The sequence below is a fragment of the Parasteatoda tepidariorum genome, chromosome 9, assembly GCF_982258835.1.
Source record: "Parasteatoda tepidariorum strain Cologne lab strain chromosome 9, Ptep-v5.0, whole genome shotgun sequence".
Taxonomy (NCBI): Eukaryota; Metazoa; Arthropoda; class Arachnida; order Araneae; family Theridiidae; genus Parasteatoda; species Parasteatoda tepidariorum.
The window spans coordinates 21,357,000-21,380,052 of NC_141763.1; positions in this window are offsets into that span (position 1 = coordinate 21,357,000).

The following is a 23,053-nucleotide window of genomic DNA, read 5'->3' on the forward strand; positions in this document are numbered from 1 at the left end:
ATGATTTACCAATAATTTTCAATTTAGAGCAGCCTCAGGCACACAGTTGAAAAATCAGTATCAAGTAAATTCTTATTATGCTTATTAAGCCGAATTTAGACCTACTTCAATAGCCTTTAAAAAACTTGTTCATCATATTTTGATTTTTTCCTGGCATTTTATCGTAGTAAATCTGATAATTTTTTTAACGATCTGTTTGAAACATTAATAATTACTAATGTATAGTCTCTCTGTGAGTAATTAGTCGCTACGTTTGAAGACCTTTGTCAGAGAGATGCCAACTGCTCCGCACACGCCAAAATAATTTAACACTAGAAAGACTGAAACTTAGTATATACCAATATTGCCCAAAAGCAGTCAAAATGACTGGATAGTAAAAGTATAAATAATGTGTAAAGAAATTTGTTTAAAATTAATTTTTAATATTTTTTTATAATATTTACAGTTATATAACAAGTTATTAGTAAATATTAACAATAAAAAAATTATATGTTGTGCAAAATTCTAAGAAATTGTGTCATCATATACATCACTGCTTTTCTAATTGAAATTAAAAGCAGTCAAAATGACTTCCTTAGGCAATCTAGCGTTAAAGAACGGTACATAATAACTACAAACTGAAAGTTACAAATATTTGATTAATTTTGTTTACTTTTTAAAGGGTTTAGCATGACTTATCTGTACTTATGTGGTGAATTATATAACACTTGGATAAAAGACTAATAAATTGAATTTATTGAACCAAGAATCGCAATTAATAAACTACCACTCGAAAATATTTATTCGTTGTCGGGATCAAGTTGACGTCTCTGCTTTGTACTGATTATTAATACTGATGATTTTGTGATGTTTGAACATTTTTCAGAGATTTCAGGGTGCAAGTGAATGTTGTCAATCAATAACATTTACTAGCCAAGCATTCCCTCCTTAACCCTTTTGAAGGGCGTGGTAAGTATACTTACCACCACGTTTTACCACTTTTAATTTAGGTTTCCATTTATCAATAACTTCAGCTTTCTTGAAGTGATTTTGAATAAAATTGGTAAAAATTTGTCACTTTTAAAAAACGTATAAAAGTTATAAAATACATAATTCCTTTTGAAGTTTGTAGCATTTAAGGAATTTATTTTATAAATAAAGAAAAATAAAAGTCAGTAAGTTCCTAATAGGTCATGTTAAATATATTTACCACCAAAAAAATGGCATTTTTATAAACTAAATGAGTTGTTTTTTTTTATACATCAATTACTGTTCTTGAAACAATTTCAATTCCAAAAATACTTTAATTTACCTTTACTAGAAATAAAGGGCCCGTTAAAGGATTAAATTAATGCCAAATTAGTTTCAAAAATCCAGGATTTGCACTCTCTAAAGGCACGCCCCATTTTTGAATGACGTTTCCAGTATCACTAGTAGTATCCAGTATTCTCTAGTAATCGAATATAACTATCTTTTAGCTAATGAATCGTGAATTCATTAGTAGTATAATTTAACTGTTATCGATCCACTAAACAGCATCGGAATTTATTTATGACTCCACCTACTTTGAAATGTAGCAACTACTTAGGTGCAAAATTTTCGACCTAAATGTAGCAAATAATTTAAGTTTTCATTTCTTTAGATCTAAGCCCTGATGCAGAGATGTCAACTTGCTACGGACAGCGAACAAATATTTGTGAATGGTAGTCTTTTAATGTATCATTCTTGATTTAGTAAACTAAATTTATAAGGTTTTACTCACCACTACTTCTAAATAATACAAAAGTTTACGCAATACGCCATTTGATTACAGTTAAACCGTGTTGAGACTCTTAAAAACTAATAGAATTAATTGTAAATCTACAAGTTTCAGTTAGTTCTCTACTGTTTTTACTTTGAAAATATTTTGCCAAATCCTAAGCAGTTGGCATCTCAGTTCTTTGTTCAATCAAAAATATTTCAATAAAAGGAATATTAAGCAATAATTTAAAGCAATTTTCAACCGATAAAATTAAAAAAAAATCTTACTTAATAATCGATGAAAGAATATATTTTAAAAAAGAAAGTTATAGTAACACGCTATAATGAGGAAAAACTGCGCCATTTTTTTAGTGGCATGAAAAGAATAACGTTACATTTTTTATCGTTTGAATCTCAAATACATAAAAATTCTTTTTAAAAAAAGTCTTAATTTTCTTCTCAGAATAGCACACGAAGTAACTTTAAATGCGCAAATGTAAAAGAATACTTTTTTCGAAACGAAGCAAAAGCTGATAACACATGAAATCATCGAAAGAAATACCTCGGAATTTCAAACTTGGAAAGCAATATGGGAAAAAAGTACGATTGCAGCAAACGATTTAACAAAAACGTTTGACATAAAAAAAGAACTTCATGCGGAAGTAGTGTTCTGGGAAACTCCGGACAGGTGAGATTTAGAACGGAAGTTTGAAGCGTCTGGATATTTTTTCCTTCATCTTCTGTGTGATTCGTACTTGTTTCACATACTAGGGGTATAAAAAAAAAAATCCTCATTGTTGCCCCTTTAGGGGGCATTTTTTATGAACTCGTAGAATTTGTAGCTTCGAGTGTTATCTTTTGCTGCGGTGTTTAAAAGTCGTAAATTATTTATCGATAGAATTTCTACACACACACTCCGTACTTCAAATACAGAATAAATATTAGGAACAAAATTGATAATATTTATAATTTTCAATTTTCCTCAAATTTTGCAACCTGTAATGCAAAATTACATATTTTAAAACAACGTAAAAATTTTCGTATTTCATTGTTAAATTTAATTTCGACCATCAACAATAACTATAAAACAAATAATGAAACAATAATTTTAAGACATTTTTTAATGGAATAATCTTAGGATTAACGAGTATTATAATTGTGTGTAAAACGTTTTCGAATCTCTTAATAAATTTTCGGGGTCAAAATAACATTAACCTTTTGCACTCAAATTGTTTTAAATTCTTAGTTAAACTAATGTATGCACTAAATTATATAAAATTATTAGTAATAAATGCATAAACAACTTGATTTATTAGGACATACTTACAACTCTTGATATTACTATGAAAATTAATGTACAAAATATTTATATTTATTCTAAGTTTGAAATTAACCCATTAATTAACCTTTAAAAGACCGGTTCATTTTTTCTCTCTCTAAAAGGAAAATAAGTGGTAGTACAAGTTTTTCATTACTGGAATTTTACATAAGCTACACGGTGCAATCTGCTCATTAATGTAATAATAATAAAAACATTTATATTTAGATTTGAAATCAAAGCAAAGTTCAAGTTTGTAGCTCAAATAGTAAATAATTATACGAAATGTATAGCTGGTATAACTTATTCTTCTTGTGTTTTCTAATAACGACCAGTAGGGGGATATTATTGAGTTAAATTAACCTGAACAATTGCACAAAATATTTATACAAAATGTATAGCTGGTATAAACTGGTTCGTAAAATCTTTGTTCTTGTGTTTTTCTTTTAACGACCAGTTAGTGGAAATTATTGGGTTAAATTAACGTGAATACTTGTGCAAAATATTTATACAAAATGTATAGCTGGTATAAGCTGGTTCGTAAAATATTTGTTCTTGTGTTTTTCTAATGTAGTTGGATATTATTGAGTTAAATTAACGTGAATAATTGTACAAAATATTTATACAAAATGTATAGCTGGTATAAGTTGGTTCGTAAAATCTTTGTTCTTGTGTTTTTCTAATAACGACCAGTTTGGTGGATATTATTGGGTTAAATTAACGTGAATAATTGTACAAAATATTTATACAAAATGTATAGCTGGTATAAACTGGTTCGTAAAATCTTTGTTCTTGTGTTTTTCTTTTAACGACCAGTTAGTGGAAATTATTGGGTTAAATTAACGTGAATACTTGTGCAAAATATTTATACAAAATGTATAGCTGGTATAAGCTGGTTCGTAAAATATTTGTTCTTGTGTTTTTCTAATGTAGTTGGATATTATTGAGTTAAATTAACGTGAATAATTGTACAAAATATTTATACAAAATGTATAGCTGGTATAAGTTGGTTCGTAAAATCTTTGTTCTTGTGTTTTTCTAATAACGACCAGTTTGGTGGATATTATTGGGTTAAATTAACGTGAATAATTGTACAAAATATTTATACAAAATGTATAGCTGGTATAAGCTGGTTCGTAAAAATCTTTGTTCTTGTGTTTTTCTAATAACGACCAGTTTGGTGGATATTATTGGGTTAAATTAACATGAATAATTGTACAAAATATTTATACAAAATATATAGCTGGTATAAGCTGGTTCGTAAAAGTCTTTGTTCTTGTGTTTTTCTAATAACGACCAGTTTGGTGGATATTATTGGGTTAAATTAACGTGAATAATTGTACAAAATATTTATACAAAATGTATAGCTGGTATAAGCTGGTTCGTAAAATATTTGTTCTTGTGTTTTTCTAATGTAGTTGGATATTATTGAGTTAAATTAATGTGAATAATTGTACAAAATATTTATACAAAATGTATGGCTGGTATAAGTTGGTTCGTAAAAATCTTCGTTCTTGTGTTTTTCTAATAACGACCAGTTTGGTGGATATTATTGGGTTAAATTAACGTGAATAATTGTACAAAATATTTATACAAAATGTATAACTGGTATAAGCTGGCTCGTAAAATCTTTGTTCTTGTGTTTTTCTAATAACGACCAGTTGGTGAATATAATTGGGTAAAATTAACTTGAATAAAGACAGAAGATAGAAATAAATATTTATATCAGACTTTTTTCGATCATTAAAGTTTGATAATTTCCTAGAGTGTTTGTTAATTGTCCAATTTGATTTATAATTTAAGCATGCATTTTACGCTTGTTATTTTTTCCGGTAAATTTAATTTATTATAACTTTAAGTAACATTATAGCTAATTAATTTAAACGACGTATAAGTGGAAGATCAGCTAGCTGTATTATTAAGTTTAATAAAAATTTGCATTTGCCTACAATATCATTTCAATAATTATTTTACTAGCACTAGAAAAACACTTTTTGTAATTTAAAAGAGTTGACTAATAGAGACTAACGGAGCTCAATCATGAATGTGAGTTTAAAAATACATTAACTTAGAATTAATAAAATATTCTGGTAGTTAGATATATAAATAAATTGAATTTTTTGTAAAATTAACATTTCTATCGATTGTTAAATTTATCATGTGATTTATCAAGAATTCTGTGAAACCATATATACAATTTCAGGGAATAAAGATTCGATCTTAGTTTATCCTTTTTTTGTTTTGCATAACCGATCTCTTGCTTGATATTAAAAAACTATAAATCAGGTGATTATTTTCGAAGTTCAATAACCCAGCCCAACCGATAGTGGCGAACGGCTCATATCTATGTCATACGGAAATGTAAATGTTGTGATACTTTGGATTAATAAACTCTTATTTCATTTAGAACAAGGTTGTCAATAATATTACGACAATCTTAATAAAGGCTGAAAATAAAATACTTTTGTCATTTAACACTGCTTTATGCATATATAATAGCTATTTGATTTGAAAAGATAAAGAACTGGTAAAATAAAAAAGCATTTTTTTCTACTTATTTTTCTGAAGAATAAAGTACTATTTGTGATTATCACTGCTTAATGATAGTGCTACTTGTTTAATGATAAAATCAGAAATCAGGGTTGCTACGAACTGAAAAATTTCTTTAAGATTCAGCTCACCTGAAAACATTTTGATATTTTTAGTTACTTTTATAGACCAAAAATTAATAATTAAAAAGAAATGTATAAGGATGCATGAAGCGACAGGAATGTTTTCGTAAGGCTCATAATTATTATTAAATAATTATTGAAATGATAATTAAACAACTATCGAAACAAGAATTTACAATAGGTATAAAAGGAGTCTTGGTGCCTGGGAGAATAGAGCGTTCGCCTCCCATTGAGGTGATCCAGATTCGAATCCCAATAGTGGTTGGTTGGTAAGAATTCTGTTCCCGGCTCGCACCGACCACCGTGCCGATATAAAATATCCTTTAGGATTCCTTTCAGGTCGGGTTAACAGTGGTAATGCATGAATCTTGATTTTTAAATAATAAAAAAAGAAAATACAGAAAGAAAAAGACACTTTTTCAACTCGCTATAAAAGTTAATAATTCAAACATTAGTATATACGATCTATTAGTTAGATAATATTAGTATGGGAAAAGGGCCGTAAGGCCTCAGACGCCCAGTTCCACTGCAACGAACGAACGAAGATAATATTAGTTTAACAATCACTTTTTAAAATCGCTCGCAAAGACCGCATAAGTTTGCAACTGCGCCAATATGGCAAAGAAGACGAAATAAATAAAATTAGATCATTTTTATTATTATTTTTTTAGTTGCGACTTTTCATCTGCTTTCCGCTGAAAATGTTTGTGTTTTTAAAACTAAAAATAAAACTTTGTTTTAAATTCAGAATGTTCAGTTACCACCGACGTTTTTCGGTCTTTTTTCTCACGAATTTTACAGAATTATAATTAATTTTTTTTTAATTTTCCCTTTTTACAGTAACAGAGACGCCAACTGCTCCCGACACACCAAAGTAGTTAAGAAAGAAAAAAAAAAAAAAAAAGAAAAAAACGGCGAGTAACTACAACTAAATTTTGCCAATATTATTTGACTATTTTTGCTTGCTTTTTAGAAGGTATAGCATGACATACCTACAAGTAGGTGGTAAATTATATAAGCCCACGAATTACTTAGAAATAGTGGTGGATAAAAATCTACTAATTTGAATTTATTAAACCAAGAATCACAATTGATAAACTACCACTTTAAAATATTTATTCGCTGTCCGGAGCAAGTTGGCAGTAATGGTGAAATTTAGCATTTTTGAACAAAAGGTAAATCATTTTATTTCACTAGACATTTCCTCGTCGAGTTTCACTATTTTTCTCCACTAAAAACTGCGCTTCTTTAGATAGAATTCTAATAAGAACATAAGTATTCCACTTCAACAGATTGTAAACTTATTACAGCTGTATTCTGCCTGCAGGTGGTTATAGAGAGAATCACCATATGGATTAGGAAACAGTTGTTTCAATAATTTTGCTTCCATTTTTTCAAAGCGCCTATTTGCGTTGAATTAGTCACGCTCGTTATTATTTTGTTTCGCCCAAGTAGGACAAGGAACTTTTTCTGCTGGGGGTGGACGGGATGGGGAAAGGTATAAAAATATTGAAATCAACCAACAGTCATGTTGAAACGTAACTATAAGTTTAACACGTTGAATGCCACGCTAATTTTACATGGCTTGCCCGTCTGGCCACAATTTTACATAACTACTAACTAAATTTACAAATATTGACAGATTTTTCTAGTTTTTTAAAGAGTTTTGCATGACAATTGATAATATAGTGGGGATTTATATAATTCTACGTATTGTTTAGAAATAGTGGTGGATAAAAATATACTAAATTGAATTTATTAAACCAAGAATCACAGTTAATAAACTACCACTTGAAAATATTTATTCGCTGTCCGGAGCAAGTTGGCATCTCTGTGTATATAAATAAAACTATTTTTGTTTGTTCTATATAGCATACCTGCCAACTTTTAATCCTTTTCATTATAATTTTTCCCAGTGGTATTAAAATGGAATTAAAACTTCAATTTTAAGCAAACAAATACGTTGTATTTGAGAAAACTTAAGTTGACACCCATGATAGTAACGCATATTCATATATACGCTTAGTTTTTGTAAGAATAGTGGTGATCAAAATCATTTAAAAATTAAAATTATAAAGGAAAAAATAGTATATATTTACTACCACTTTAAATATGGAAATAAAATCTTCCGGAAAATCCGGAGGAGTTGGCAGGTATGATATAGCATTAATTTTTTCAAACCATTTTAATAACGATAATAATATAAAAAAAAGTAAAAATTTAGTTGAATTATGTGTTTCTAATAATCTTGGCTTCACCGGTGACCCCCGTGGCGCTACGAACAAACTCAGTGCCGGTCACCGGTGACCTCCATGATATTCAATGTGTTAAAGGTTATATTGTGTTGATTCAACTTATTTCAAAATTTTTTAAGGTTTGTCATTGAAGAGAAGTCAACTTGAAGAGAGACCAACTTTTTATTCACCTCTGAAAAACCTTTCCAAATCACCGCAGGATTCTCTACGAGGGACTTTCTACGCTTTATGTAAAAATTTGTTCTAGTGGTAGCTAAGTTCATGTTTTAATGTATTATTTTTTTTTTATACATTTGAACTTATTTTTGTCACCGCTACACAACACAAAAATGATTTAAACGTTCTTATGCAACGCCACTTTATTCTAGCTCTCTCAGGGTGAGGCTTTTAAAATGTTAGCAAAATTATGGAAAATAATGAAAGCTTTGGTTTTTAAATATCTACCACTCTATAAAATATTTTGCAAAAAAACGTAGTAGTTGGCAGGTATGCACCAGGAAAAAATTTTGATCTTTATCAAACCTTGAACATGACAATTAATATAGCATGATTATGCTAATTTAATGCAGCTTAAATTTTAGAATATGTTTTTTTTTTCTAATTTAAGATAATGTATAAAAAATAATATATTCTAATTTCTTAACAAGAAGGTTAAATCATTCTGAACATTTCAGTGAGCTCTTCTACATATAAAATTAACCTATTAATGACAGGAATTATTATTGCTTCTAATACCCGTGCAAGGACGCCGGTTGTGGGTGTTTCTACTGATGCGTGAAGGTTTTATTTATTATTTTGGTGTAACAATACGAACGTGACCGGATTATAAGCATTATCTCTAAGACGCGAGCAATAAATTAACGCTAAATAGTTTAATCAATGTTTATTTTTACAAATTGACACTTTTACGAACTTTTGATAGTTTCTTGATGTTCAGATGCTTCCTGTTTTTATTATTATTGGCTATCATTCTAAGGGTTAGATGTTCTAAACAAGCTGTTTGGATCAATAACATAAATTAGGTTTTATTATCAAATGTTCCTGTGGTCTTATTGTTCTTTTTATATCTTCACCGGGTGAAAAAATGCCTTCGGGTACTTCCTTGTAGCTTAAAATTGAGTTTAAAGTCACAACCTAATAATACATCAAAATACCGAGAATTTTTCAATAAACTGTTTGTTATAGAACACAACTTTAATGTTGCATTATATAAGCTTTTATATTAGAAATTCAAATTTTTAGCTTGAATTTTAATTGCATAAATTTTGAATGCAATAAACTTTGAATAGTATAAATTTTGAATGATTTATTGATATATATTAATAAAGTTCTTATGGAACATCTTAACTGAATTCTAACTCCTTAAATAAATAGTTCGTCAAATGTCCATTGTATCAGGATTAGCATTTCGTTTAAAAGAAATCCATTTCTTCCAGAAAATAAGAAGAAGCTGAAGAAAAAGAAAAAACAAAGACAAGATGGAAGAAACAAAGAACGAACTAAATTGTCGAGCAATACTATAGGAAAAGTAAAAAATTAAACAAGTTAAATTTAGTATAATAAAAAAGTTCTAAAAAAATTCACTCCCTTTTCTACACAAAAAACTATATTTATAATATTTACTCAATTATTTTAAAATCAATATATCACAAAATTTAAGCTTATTAAATATTCATGGCCGGGACAGCCTGGTTGGCAGGACGCTGGACTCACGCTTGTGTTCATGTTGTTCGAATCCAGCCGGCCGAAGAGTAAATAAGAGCCGGCCGTGTAGTAAATAGTGACAGGTGCTCGTTAACCCCTTGGGGACGGGTGATTCAGAAAAGCATTCGTACAAAATCAGAATCAGGATGTAATTAAATAAAAAACGGTAACTTAAATGTAGTCATTTCTAATATGACAGACTTACTTTGTTTTTACTTTAATTACTGTTAGTTTAACCATAAATATAATCAATGTTAGTTCAAAGTATAACTAAATAGTTCTATTTTGAACAAAGTAATGGTGAATTAAATAAATCAAACAATTATAACTCCGCCCACAAATAAACTGCTAATGAATTACTTTGATTACCACTTTTATCTTTTTACCCCGGTTGATAAGGTTTTATGCTGGCACGTATTTGTTACAATCGGCGCGAAAGGGTTAAAGCTGACGGGTCACAAAGTCCTCCATTCTCCTATGATAGATCAATACCTCTGGGAAGAGAAATGGTGGCTTAGGGGATAGAGCGCTCGCCTCTTAATGAGGTGACCCTGGTTCGATTCCAGCGATAGCTGGACGATTTCAACTCCGCACCCAGCTCTCATTGATGACAGTGCTGACGTTAAATTCCTCAGTGGTAGACGGATAATAGGCTAGAGTCCCCTTGCCATCAGACTGACCGTGGGAGGTTTTCGTGGTTTAACTCTCCATGTAACGCAAATACGGGTGAGTTCCATTAAAAAAAAACTCCACGAAGGCAAATTTCTCCCAATACATGATTCAGATGTTCCCTTGTCATCTGGATTGGATTGGATTGGGTTCAAAATTACAAGACTGCGGAGTTCTTTAGTAGTCGTAAACTCAAATTTGAGTAGGCAGTTCATCGACGGTAATAAAATAAATAATGTAAATTGAATAAAACTAAAATGTTTAATTCATTAAACATGTTAAGAATTTTAAATAAGTCTGTAAAGTCAACTAAAAACGATTAATTCCTTTTATTAAGCCATGTTTGTTTACGTTGAAAGAATAATACTATCATTTGTGAGTAATAGCGACCATAATTTTTTTGTCAGATCATTTTTAAACATCTTTTACATTCGACCTTGTCTTCAGAAGAAAAAAAAAAGGTTTATTCCTTTCTATTTCTTTTTATTCTTTTTCATTCTCGGTCCTTTTTTCTGTGTTTATTCTTTCACAACACGTGTACTTCATCTTTCCTCACAGCTGATTTTTAAAAGATACTAACATACAACATTTAATGCCTAACACAGAAATAAAGTCGTGTTATGTTTGTAAAACCGTAAAAAAATTCATTCTACGATCTTCATTGAAAATGATTTTATTAATAGGTTGAAATATTTACTTGTTTTATATCAATCACTTTATCTCATTTTTGACATTGATAGAAAATTTCGCGAAGAATTCTTCTAGCTTCATCTGTAATTATATTATTTAACGCGTTGAATGCCACGTTAATTTTACATGGCTTGCCCGTCTGGCCACGTGGGAAATAACTACGAACTAAATTTGCAAATATTAGACAGTATTTGCTAGTTACACTTTAATAGTTTCCAACAAGTCTGTTAGTTTAACGGGATTATTTATATTCGTAGTAAAATGTAAAATCCAAATAAATAGATAAAAAAAGTAACTTTTTTTTTCATTATTCATATTCAAAAAATTATCAACAATTGATTTTGTTAATTAGAGAAATTTTAAAGATGAATAGTTTTTTCTATTAGATCTAAAAAGTAGCAAATAAATGCAGTTGTAATAATTATAAACAAAAATATGTTTGATGTATAATATATGTACCAGTTCTAGAACTGTTAATTACAAATAATTACATATTTGTGACTACCACCTATCATTAAAAATAAAAGTTAAATATAAAAAAATTTCATTTTCATTATTGGCAATGTTTGAGTTTCCTTCCTCATTTAAATAGATGCTCACTCGTCTGGGCACGTGATCTTCTTAATTAGGTAAATTATTCAGTGGTAATTTCAAACTTTTATTTATTATCTTTAGCATAATTTATAGTTTTCTGAATTGTTAAAATAAGTAATATTGTGATTTTGACGATGATTACTGTTAAAGAGCCTAAATTGCAATTTGTTCCAGCTACAATGTCGTTAGTGTACTTTTCAGCCTGCTTCGTTCGTACCTAGTGAAACTTAGATTCTTTTTTTAAACCAAGAATTTCTTAGAACAGGTATTATTAAATCGAATCATCTCACTTCAGATCAAAATTTATATTTTACAGTTACATTCTCTCCAATAATTAAGATTTGAGCAAAATAATTTTTTAAATTGTTAAACTAAAGCTGAAAAAAAATACTATAAAATTTTTATTAGGATGTAAGATTAGAGATGCAAACTGCTCCGAATTTTGCAAAATATTTCCATAAATTAAAATTTGCAGATTTTCGGTTATGTACCGAATTTTAAAAATGCATGCATATAAAGATATACGTTCTTTAAAAACTTCTACATCCCGACGAACTATAAACCTTACCAAAAATATAATTTTAAAGAAATCTGAATTCGAGATAATATTCAGATCTACATCCGAGTTAAGTACAATAAAATATTTTTATAAATGAAACAAAGAACTTGTTTTTTGGTGCATTTTTTCTCAGATTATTCTAAAAATTCTGGAATAGCATGAATTCGACAAACAATTTCTTTTAAAAAAAATGTGTTTTCCATACATCTTTAACTGTGGAAAAAAAATAATTGATGACTGTTGCAATCTAAATGAATAAAAGGTGATAAAATATAATTTTTTTCAAAAATAAAGAAGTAGAAATGAGGATTTTTTTAACACTAAACATACCATAACCAGTCAAATCACCGTTTAAGAACTTTTGCATCGAAAATGCGCTTATCATCTTGAAGATTTTGCACATTTAACTTTGTGACTTTTTCTAACAATTATATACAGTTAATATTCTATTATTATTATTTTGTTTGTTTCGAATAATACTTGTCGCATACCTATTTTTACCTCAACCGGTCATACGGGAGAATAATTTATTGCTTCATAAGGTTATTATCGGATCAGAAATTATGATGCAAGGCGTGTTCAACGTATTGCATTCGATTAGTTGCACATTTCTGCAAAGACTGTTTAGTTCAATCAGAATAACTGTGAATTCAAATTTTAAGAAAGTACCTACAATTTTAGATTGGCATTTTTGTGTAAGAAAAAGTGACAAAAACTAAATGTTTTGGTAAGCAGCTTACATTTTATTTTGGTAAGTAGCTAATACTTTACTTCATTTCTAAATAACTGTTAGTTTTTACCCAGAAAAATGTCGAAACAATCAAGACAGCACACGTTCTTACAAGAAATAATATTAATTATAAGAATAATTATACGAATTATAATTCTTATATATTCTTCCTATAAATGAAATTATTCTTATGATGAATTTATTCTTATAATTATTCTTTTAATTATAAGAATAATTATAATTCTTGTAATTATAATAACTATTAGAATAATTATTATAATAATAATTATAATTGTTATATATTCTTATAATTATTATAATAATAATTATAATTGTTATATATTCTTATAATTATAAGAATTATTATTCTTATATATTCGTATATTTATAAGAATTATAGAATAATAATAATTAGATGAAATATGTTTCTGGAAAATGTACTATCGAAACACCCTGTATTGTAAAAAATGCATTGAGCAATGAATTAAATTTTTTTATTCTTTGTGTTTGTAATACATAAAAATTAGCAATATACAATTTTGTTAAATTGTAATAAAGTTTTTTATTTTATTTCCTTCCTAACATCCATATTTCATACATTCAATCAAGAAACATAAAGTCCAGTTATTTGACAGGTTATGGTAGAAATGGGTATATATTAACACGTTCAGGCCGGGAAAAGTGAAAATACTGGTAGAAGAACTATTTCAATATTAGATAATATTCGGGAGGAGTTAATCTATTCTCAACAATAACAATTCACTGTAAGGAAATTTATCACGGCGAAGAATCAATTCAATATAAAAATTGCATCCGTTAAAAACAATTGGTAGTTATGGATTTTTATTATTCCCGGAAAAAAACTAAAAAATGAAATTTATTTGTTACCAGTTTTTACTCCGGTGCGCTGCCAAGATGAGACAATCTAGCGTGACCCACCGGTGGGTCACCCCGGCGTGAACGTGTTAAGTGTTGGTATGTTCAGTGTTAAAATCCTACTAATTCTGTACACGGTAGCATCTTTCATATTCAATAAAGGAACACTTTGTCGTACAACTTCACAAGTTGAAATTTGTGTCTATTATGAATCGCTATGAAAATATTATCTTACATAATAAAACTCCAAATAAGAATAACAATGCTTCAATTCCTTTTAAAAAATTTTATAAATATAAAAACGTATTTATAACGTAGTTTATAAATAAAGTTATCCTAAAAATTCTGGAACAAATTTCATTCCTGAAACATACTCCGAAAAGGAAATTTCTGAAATGGAAGGAAAAGCATCTTGAATGAAATTCTTTCATTGAAAAGTTTTTATCAGACTTCCATACATGGATTCGAATAATTGCTTTAAAAGTAGCATCAAAAAGTATTTCTAAATTAAAAACGTTAATTACAGAATTCACAAGTTTTCAGAACAATTTTCACTGTGTAATGACAGCTAGGGCCATATCACAATATCCATTATTCCACAACTCAACCACATCCTGAATGGGACGCTTAAACATTCTGAAGTACTTGTACAATAGAACGTTCTTCTGTTCTTGCATATGTTAGGCTTAGAAAAAAGCCCCTTGTTTGGAAGGTGCATTTAAGCCTACAATTTGAAGGGCTCTTTTGGGTTTTCTATTTATATAATGAAAGAAAAACAATATAATCCCGCTGAATAAACGTTATTGGCGAGAATAAGTGCTATTGTTGCCACCAGAACATGACATTAATTCACCCATTTTTAGTTCTCTTTTTTCTCTCTTCAAATTTGGCGTCATTTTAAGACAGAGATATGTTTTTCCATCAACTATTCTCAAGTGTGATTGATGACGAATTATGCAAGAGAGTAGTTTCCCCCCCCCCACAAGGTTGGGGGGGGGGACTTTTGATTTTGGAGGCATCATTGAAATAGACAACATTAAGTGGACTATAATATCTTCTGTCATTATAATTTAAACTACTTGTGGTTTATTCACACTATCAAAAAATCATCAAGTACAATCACTGTGCTTGTAAAATAAAAAAAAAATAAAAAAAAAAAAACGCATTGCAATGAAAGCTAAGCCAGGAATGGTACAGGACAAAATATGGATAAGCCATGATTGATGAATTTAAAATATTCTAAATTTTTTAGTCCAGTTATTGAACACACTAATTAGCTATCTTTGAACATGTTAAGTTAAGCCAACGCCTCCTATAACTGAAAGCCTCCATACGGTTTTTTATAGGTAGTCTGATCAGACCACTATGAAGGTAAACCAATTTACAAAAAAGCCCTTTAACACGTTCACGCCGGGGTGACCCACCGGTGGGTCACGCTAGATTTTCTCATCTTGGCGGCGCACCGGAGTAAAAACTGGTAACAAATAAATTTCATTTTTTAGTTTTTTTCAGGGAATAATAAAAATCCGTAACTACCAATTGTTTTTAACGGGTGCAATTTTTATATTGAATTGCCTCTTCGCCGTGATGAACTTCCTTACAGTGAATTGTTATTGTTGAGAATAGATTAACTCCTCCCGGATATTATCTAATATTGAAATATTTCTTCTACCAGTATTTTCCCGTATCAGTATTTTCACTTTTCCCGGCTTGAACGTGTTAATTTAAAATCTAGTAAAAATAAGAAAGTGGTAGCAAATATATGTCTAAAAATTTGCTTAATTTATGAATATGATTATTTTGCTGCTGACTGCCTATAAAAACTCGTGTGGAGTCTTTCTAATGTAGGAGGGGATTTGGATGGTTAGGGAGTGTTTGGCGGACGATATCGCTCAGCTAGGGATGCCCCTTAAAATTCTTGCGTTTTTACACTACCGTATATTACCTGGGAAATGGCCATTTACATTATAAAAAACATCAGTGTAGAGAATACCGGGCAATGGCATACAATTTGCTTGTTATTATTAATCTGATTATTATTTAATAATAATAAAAAATATTATTAATGAGCCTGTGTACCAGATGCTAATATACTGCATTCCAGACACTCTATTTTCGCTATATTTATCGCAAAAAAAAAAAGAAACATCCTTGAGGATGACCCGAAGACACGTCGATCCGAAGAATTTTGATCTTCTGCTGAGGGGACGTTGATTGCCCGACGAACTGCGCGGAAGTCGAGTACAACCATAGAGTTGAAATACTGCTATTTCAACTCTATCAACCCTTAGAGAAGAGATTTACATAATATCTAATATCTCCACCACCTCTCTAATATCTTCTCCAAAGTACAACCACGGTCCCTTTGCAAACTGATTAAAGTGGACACTCACCCGCACACTGACCACAGACATTGATGCTTCACTTCGGTCCACTTTGAACTGTGTCTTAAGACCAGTCCACTGTCATACTAAAGCAATGCTATGTTATATCCTGTAGTTGTTACTTTCTTGAATTTACTCTCAACATCAAACATTACATATTCAAATCTTTATTTTTAAGCATTTCTATAAAATAAACTCATATTTGCAAAAAAAAAAAAAAAAATTCTTGTTTTATAATGTTATTAATAATTGCCAACGTTTCCGCATTTTTTTCTTTTGAAGATTTTGTAATTTTTTGATTTATAAATTTATTTTGAAAGTTTTTTAATCACCATTACATCGACATAAATTAACCCTATACATAAAAACATAATCAATGTGAATACTGAAGCACTTGTAGTAAATTTTAAATATATTTCAGTCTATAATTGTAATTCAATTTTTATTTCACTTCCATTTGGAGGAAAATCATCAGTGAAATAGAAATGACATTTTTTTAAAGAAAAATATAAAATTTCCAATCGAACATAAAAAAAATTTAAAAAAAACATTTATAAAATATTCCATAAGTAATTCCTATCGCACTTTTCATATGAAAATAACTAAATTATTTTAAAAAGAAATCTGTTTCCACAATAACCATTTTCAACGTTTATAGCAATTCTTTTGAGTTTAAATTTCGGCTTATAATTCTGCTTATAAATTCGGCTTATTTTAATCACCTTCTGCTTATGTATATACAGCAGAAAAGAATTCATGCCTAGACTAGATATAGAACAAGGACATGCAAATTTAACTATCGGACATAAAACTTTATTTAAGATTACTAAAGATAAAACGATGAGAAAACCTCATTCCTCTAATTAAAAGTTTTAAATATAGTCTTTTATAGGTTATAACGTTCATAATTACCCTTAACTTTGTTTATAATGCACCCAAAAAGAAGCTTAATTATTAAGGGTTCCATAGCCGAAAAAAACTTGGAACCTCTGCTCTAGACTATAAGCTCAACAGATTTTTAAATTCAGTTCTCACCAACTTTTATCAAGCACAATTTTCGAATCAGATTAAAGTTAATAGAAGGAAAACATATCAATCAATTGCAGTTCTCTCCCATTGAATTATTTTAAAGAGCTTTTCTAAGAGATCACCAATTCATATCTGGTCATTTTGAGTGTCTTTTAAGTATTTTAAATTACTTTTCTCACGAAGCGCCACCTGGTGAATAACCTTCGAACAATGTGACAATTGTCTTCCAAGCCACAAAATAGCTTTGTATCGTATTTTACTTTCGTTTCAAGAGACACTCGTTTCTTGACTGTTCGAAATGCGAAACTACAAAAAAATGACGTCACTTAGTTGTCATTACCCATTTATAATAGAACCCTTTGTAGGACAATTCGGTGAACCCGTTCATTCAGATGTATGAAACAATGGACATATTCTCTATTCGGCTTGAAACTTTCTGGTGCTTAAACCAAAGGCTCTTAAAGGCGTCACTAATAGCTGCGTTGAGTTGTTAAAGGGCTTCATCATTATCAAACGATTTTTTTTTTTGCACCACATATTCCATTCTAAATTCCTTTTTTTCTTCTTTTCTAATAAGTGAACATTTTTAAAATGTTCCTTAAAACGAAATTATACTAAACAAATGAAAAAATTTTTTATGGAATCTAATTTTATTTTATACATTTTTTCAAAAATTGGAGATAAAAAAAAAATACTGAACTTTCTTTTTCAATACATTTAAATGTGTAATTTTTTTATTACACTATTAATTAGAACAGGAAAATTATTCTATCAAATCATTAGAGTTTAATTTATTTAAATTCGAACTAAGAAGAAACAGACAAATTAAAAACTGGTACTAAAGTCTTGATTAAGAATAATAGGAATTTTTTTTTTAGTTGATTAATTACGAAATATAACCTGGTACCTTCTCTAAATGCTTTGTCATTTCTAAGACGTGGTAGTTATCAATGTATTATCTCTTTCTGAAATAGACTGACAGCAAATTTGATCCAGCTTTTTTTATTTAATCGAAATAAAATTATGACGAGCCTCACTCGTCAAATGATGCGATTGAAATAACATTAGAAATACATACAATACTTGCGATTACTTGTATCCAGTAATCGTAGTCATTGTGTCCATGAAAAGTGGCAGAAAAATTAAAAAACTAAAGGTATTTTTATGAGTTCGTGTCCACCACTACACTTATTTTTCCCAAATAATTATATCAAGTAACAAAATCGCGCCATTTGTATTTCTAACATTAAAATAGAAGCTAATGAAAATTAATTAATTTTATTATTAAAATATAGCCACCACATTTATTTAAAGGACAAGTTCGAATATCTTGCATTTGATTGGTTAAGAACGTGTCAGCATAAGACGCGCCATTTTTAGTGGTCCAGCCAAAGCCAACGTTCTTGCAACGTCATATAGTTGGTTCTTTTTTAAAAGGGGAAATTCTCCTTATTTTACACTATAACCGTCGTTGAACAGCCGACCCAATTTTATGGGTTTACGACTACTAATTTTCAACTCCGTAGCCTTGTAATTTTGAACCCCATTCAGAAGACAAGGGAACTCCTGGATCGAGTATTGGGAGAAATTTGCCTTCTTGGAGGACAATTTGATGGAACTAACCGCGTTTGTGTTACATGGAGAGGAAGACCACGAGAACCTCCCCACGGTAAGATTTACGGCAAGGGGACTCTAACCCATGATCCATCTACCACTAAGGATAATTCACGACATCACAGTGCTCGGTGCAAGCCGGATGCGGAATTCGCATCGACAGGGATTCGAACCCGGTTCGCCTCATTGGAAGGCGAATGCTCTATCCCCTAACTCATCGTGGCTCAGTTCTCATTATTTATCGAAATATGTCACCAAGTTTGGGTTCCAGTAATCTATAACCCTTTTTTAATAATTCTATGATATGCATAGTAAGAGATAGCCCTAATTAATATTTGGTCCGACGAGTTTAACTTTTAAAAACTTTTACATTGTTTTTTTTAAAGCATATTTATCTAACTTGATAACTGAATTAAACGGAACTAGATGCAGTTACGGATGATAACTTAAATCCTATACCGCAATGGTCTTTTCTTAACTTGCAACAGAGTATAGAAATATCTCCTAAATATACAAATACGTTTTGGTTGATAGGAGTTAATATGTTTAATACAAACTATTTGTTTCTTCCATCTTTCTCAATCATATTTGAACTATTTATTGGCTGTGTCAATCAACCTTATCTTACAGCTAGCATTTCTCCTTTTCGAAAATTCGTAGTCTTGGTTTCAGTATCACTTGAAGTAAGAGCAGAAAGTAAGGCGGTAGTATAATCATTTTCTTTATAATTAGTTTTCGTGAGATCTTATTACACTAAACTATAAACTATTTGCTTTTCTTGTGTTAAAAATAAACATTCCTATTTTTTTTTCTTTCCGTCTAAGTGATAGATGCTTTCATCCGTGCTTGAAGTTAATTATAGACAAAAAAAGGAAAAAAAAGGGTGACACTATTACTATTTTGTATTTTATCTGAGATAAAACTTTATTTTTACCGTTTTAAACATAACTTAGCACATTATTTTTAAAAATTATATAAAAGAAATATTACCAGTGCGGAAAGTTTTGATCACCTTTAAAAAAAAGATTGGTTTGTTAATTTTTTTTTAATATTGAAATAAACTTACACGCGTTATCTATAAACTTAGATTGAAACTTATGTATTATGATTTGCTTTGATCAGTTTCTTATTTCTTTTCAATTGCTAAGGGAAATTTTTAAACAGTTAATCCAAGGAATAAATATTAAAATTTTTAATATTGTTTTCACTGGAAGAAATGTTTTAGCTGAAATGGCGAAGTTGTCCGCAATGCAAAGTAAGTAGTAAAATAAAAATAAAAATGGAAAATGAGGGTGTTTGAGGTTGTAAAGGTCATGATCGGGGTGTGACACTCGTATTTTTTTAAGGGCCAAGGGGCCCTGTGTTGGAAACCTTTTGAAACCGGTCTTCTCAAGTTGGAATGTTCGAAAAAAGTTGGTGATATACTTGTTTGTTCGATTCATGATAATCACTCTTTATTTTTTATAGCAAGATGATAATCATTTTATTCTTAATTCTCAAATTCGCAGTTAACATTTGAGAAAGTCATGGGCTTTTTTACATGGTAGTTTGAACATCCCGACTTGTTTGTGGAGCATGGCTTACAAATAATAGAGACTATCTTGGAGCTCTATTTCCGCTGTGAGTCATTTATTCTAAAATAAATAAAAGAAAAAATTTTATTATATACAATTTTTATCAATTTAAAAAATTTAAATCATTAAGAATTTTTTACTAAGGGTAACAATAATAATAACAATAATAGTTATAAATAAAATTCGAATAGCTGTCATCATAAATATAATAAAATTTTTAAAATATTCCACCTATTACATTCCATTATTATTAGCACCAGTTACATCGGTTATATTCACCTTGTTATATATGTTTAAAATATTGTATTCTGTCAGTTAATAAGGTAAAGTTGAATATTTAAAAAATAATGAACAAAACAAAATAATTTAAATTATTAGTGCTTGTTGACCTTAAATTTTATTAAAAATTGTTAGACCATTTTGTCAGAGTAAAAACTAAACAGAATATTAACTCTCAAGAGGTAGGCCTCAACCTTGGCGTACATAGATTGGAGTCTCTCAAATATTAATACCTCCATGACTAGGGCTGGGCAATGTCAGAATTTCGATATTGTGGTATATTGTGAGCTTCATATCACGATATTATGATATACCGCGGTAATTAAATTGTTATGTATATTATAAATGCTAAGACTATTTTGCAATTAAAAATTAATGTGTTTAAAGAGCATCATTTAAAAAAAAATGGGGTACTTATCCTATATTAGCTCGCAGCATAATTATCCCATGGAATCAACTAATTATAAAGCATCATTATTTTAAAACAGAAAAATTTTATTAATATAAACATCAATTACTAATATAAACATCAACACAATTATAAACATCAAAACAGTTATAAACATCAACACAATTATAAACATCAACAATTATAAATATCAACACAATTATAAACATCACAAGGAGATCCGACAATCTCGGATATTTTTAAAATCAGAAGCACGCTATTCTCAAAATGAAACCAAAATCAGTAACTAAGTATACCATGGAGGGTTGATATAACGCGCGGGTGTTTGAAATCCGATATCGCCAATACCACGGATATGACGCATGCGCTTTAAAGTCAAATGATACCACAATATATTGTAGGAGAAATTTCTAGCTGCCGAGAGGAGGTATCGTAAATATTACGCGCAAGCCTTTGAGTTCTTCACCCCTAAATCAATCACGTGCCATACCAATACCTCCTAGATACCATACCATACCGCCACTTCCTCGCCGCCGGTCGGCCGAAGATATTGGCTAGCGGTGAGTACCGAGAGGCATACCGAAGTTCAATAACTCGGTATTGCCGAAGAATATACTTCCGAATATCATTACCGCGGTATCAAAGAAATACCGGTAAATGACGGTATTACGGTATATTGCCCAGGCCTATCCATGACATCAACCATACGCCAAATTAGTCATACCACGTAAGACACGTAATCTGAGAAGTTTTAGACTTCACAGCACTAAGAGGCAGTGAGGGGACTCAAACTTATTACCCCGCATTCCCAGCCACTAGTGGCTGGGGATCGTGACCTGTATCAACAGAGAGCTGCTCTATGCCAATTGCTCAACCATCGTCGGGAGTTGAACCGATGGCCAGCGTCTTTGGGTACAATCAAAATAAACACATGAAACAAGTGATAAATACATCAGCGCCTGTGTAATTTTAAATTTCCCGGTTTATTGAATTTTCGTGCGCAAAAGTTATTATAGGGCACTGGGCCTATGTCTAAGAGTTCGTGGGTTCGATCACCGCCGGCCGAAGACTCCCTGTGTAGCAAATGGTGACTAATGCTCGTTAAATCTGTCGAGTTGCAAAGTCAACGACGGTTATAAAATAAAATCACAAGAAGCGAGACAGACGCAGTGAGAAATTTTTTTTTTTAGAACTCCTTCCCCCTCGTGATAATGAATTAAAAAAGTTTTGAGATTTCAAAAACAAATTGAGAAATAACAGACATTAATAGTAATAATAATAAGAAAAATATTTTATGCAGTATTTTTTATGGCACTTATAAATTAAAATAAAAAAAATAAATAATAAAAACTAAAAAAAAATTAGAGATGAAAATAAAGAGAGAAAAAAAAATTAATGATGAAAAATAAAGAAAATAAACAATAAAAAAAATAATAATAAATAGAAAAAATTATTTTAAAAAAATAAATATAAAAATACATTTCCGTGGATAACCATTCTCAACGTTCATAAAAAATGGAATTAACATGCTTCTTTTTCGCTCTGCCTTTTTCTGAATTTTCCTTTTTCTTACTTTTCATTTCAACGAAAACTACTAATCAAAGAGTTTAATAATTTTTCGCAGACAAGCTCGATAAAAATCTTAAGAATGTATGAATCATGAGAAACCTGACATGATTTGTAGGACTTAGTAAAAGCTCACATATATTATAGCAAAAACTTTTCGATTTCAACAGGTTCTTAAAAATAAGTTGGTGCTGCCATCTTTAGAAGCTAAATCAAACTTTTTATGTCATTTCTATTTAATTTATTTATTATTATTATTTTTGTCACGGCCATTGGACAAAACATTTTACAGGGTTCGTTTATAATTTATCTCTTCTTAAGTCCTCACACAAAACGAGATAAGGGTATAAACTTTATACTCATATCTCTTTTTGTGTGAGGACTTAAGAAGAGATAAATTTTCATTTAGTTC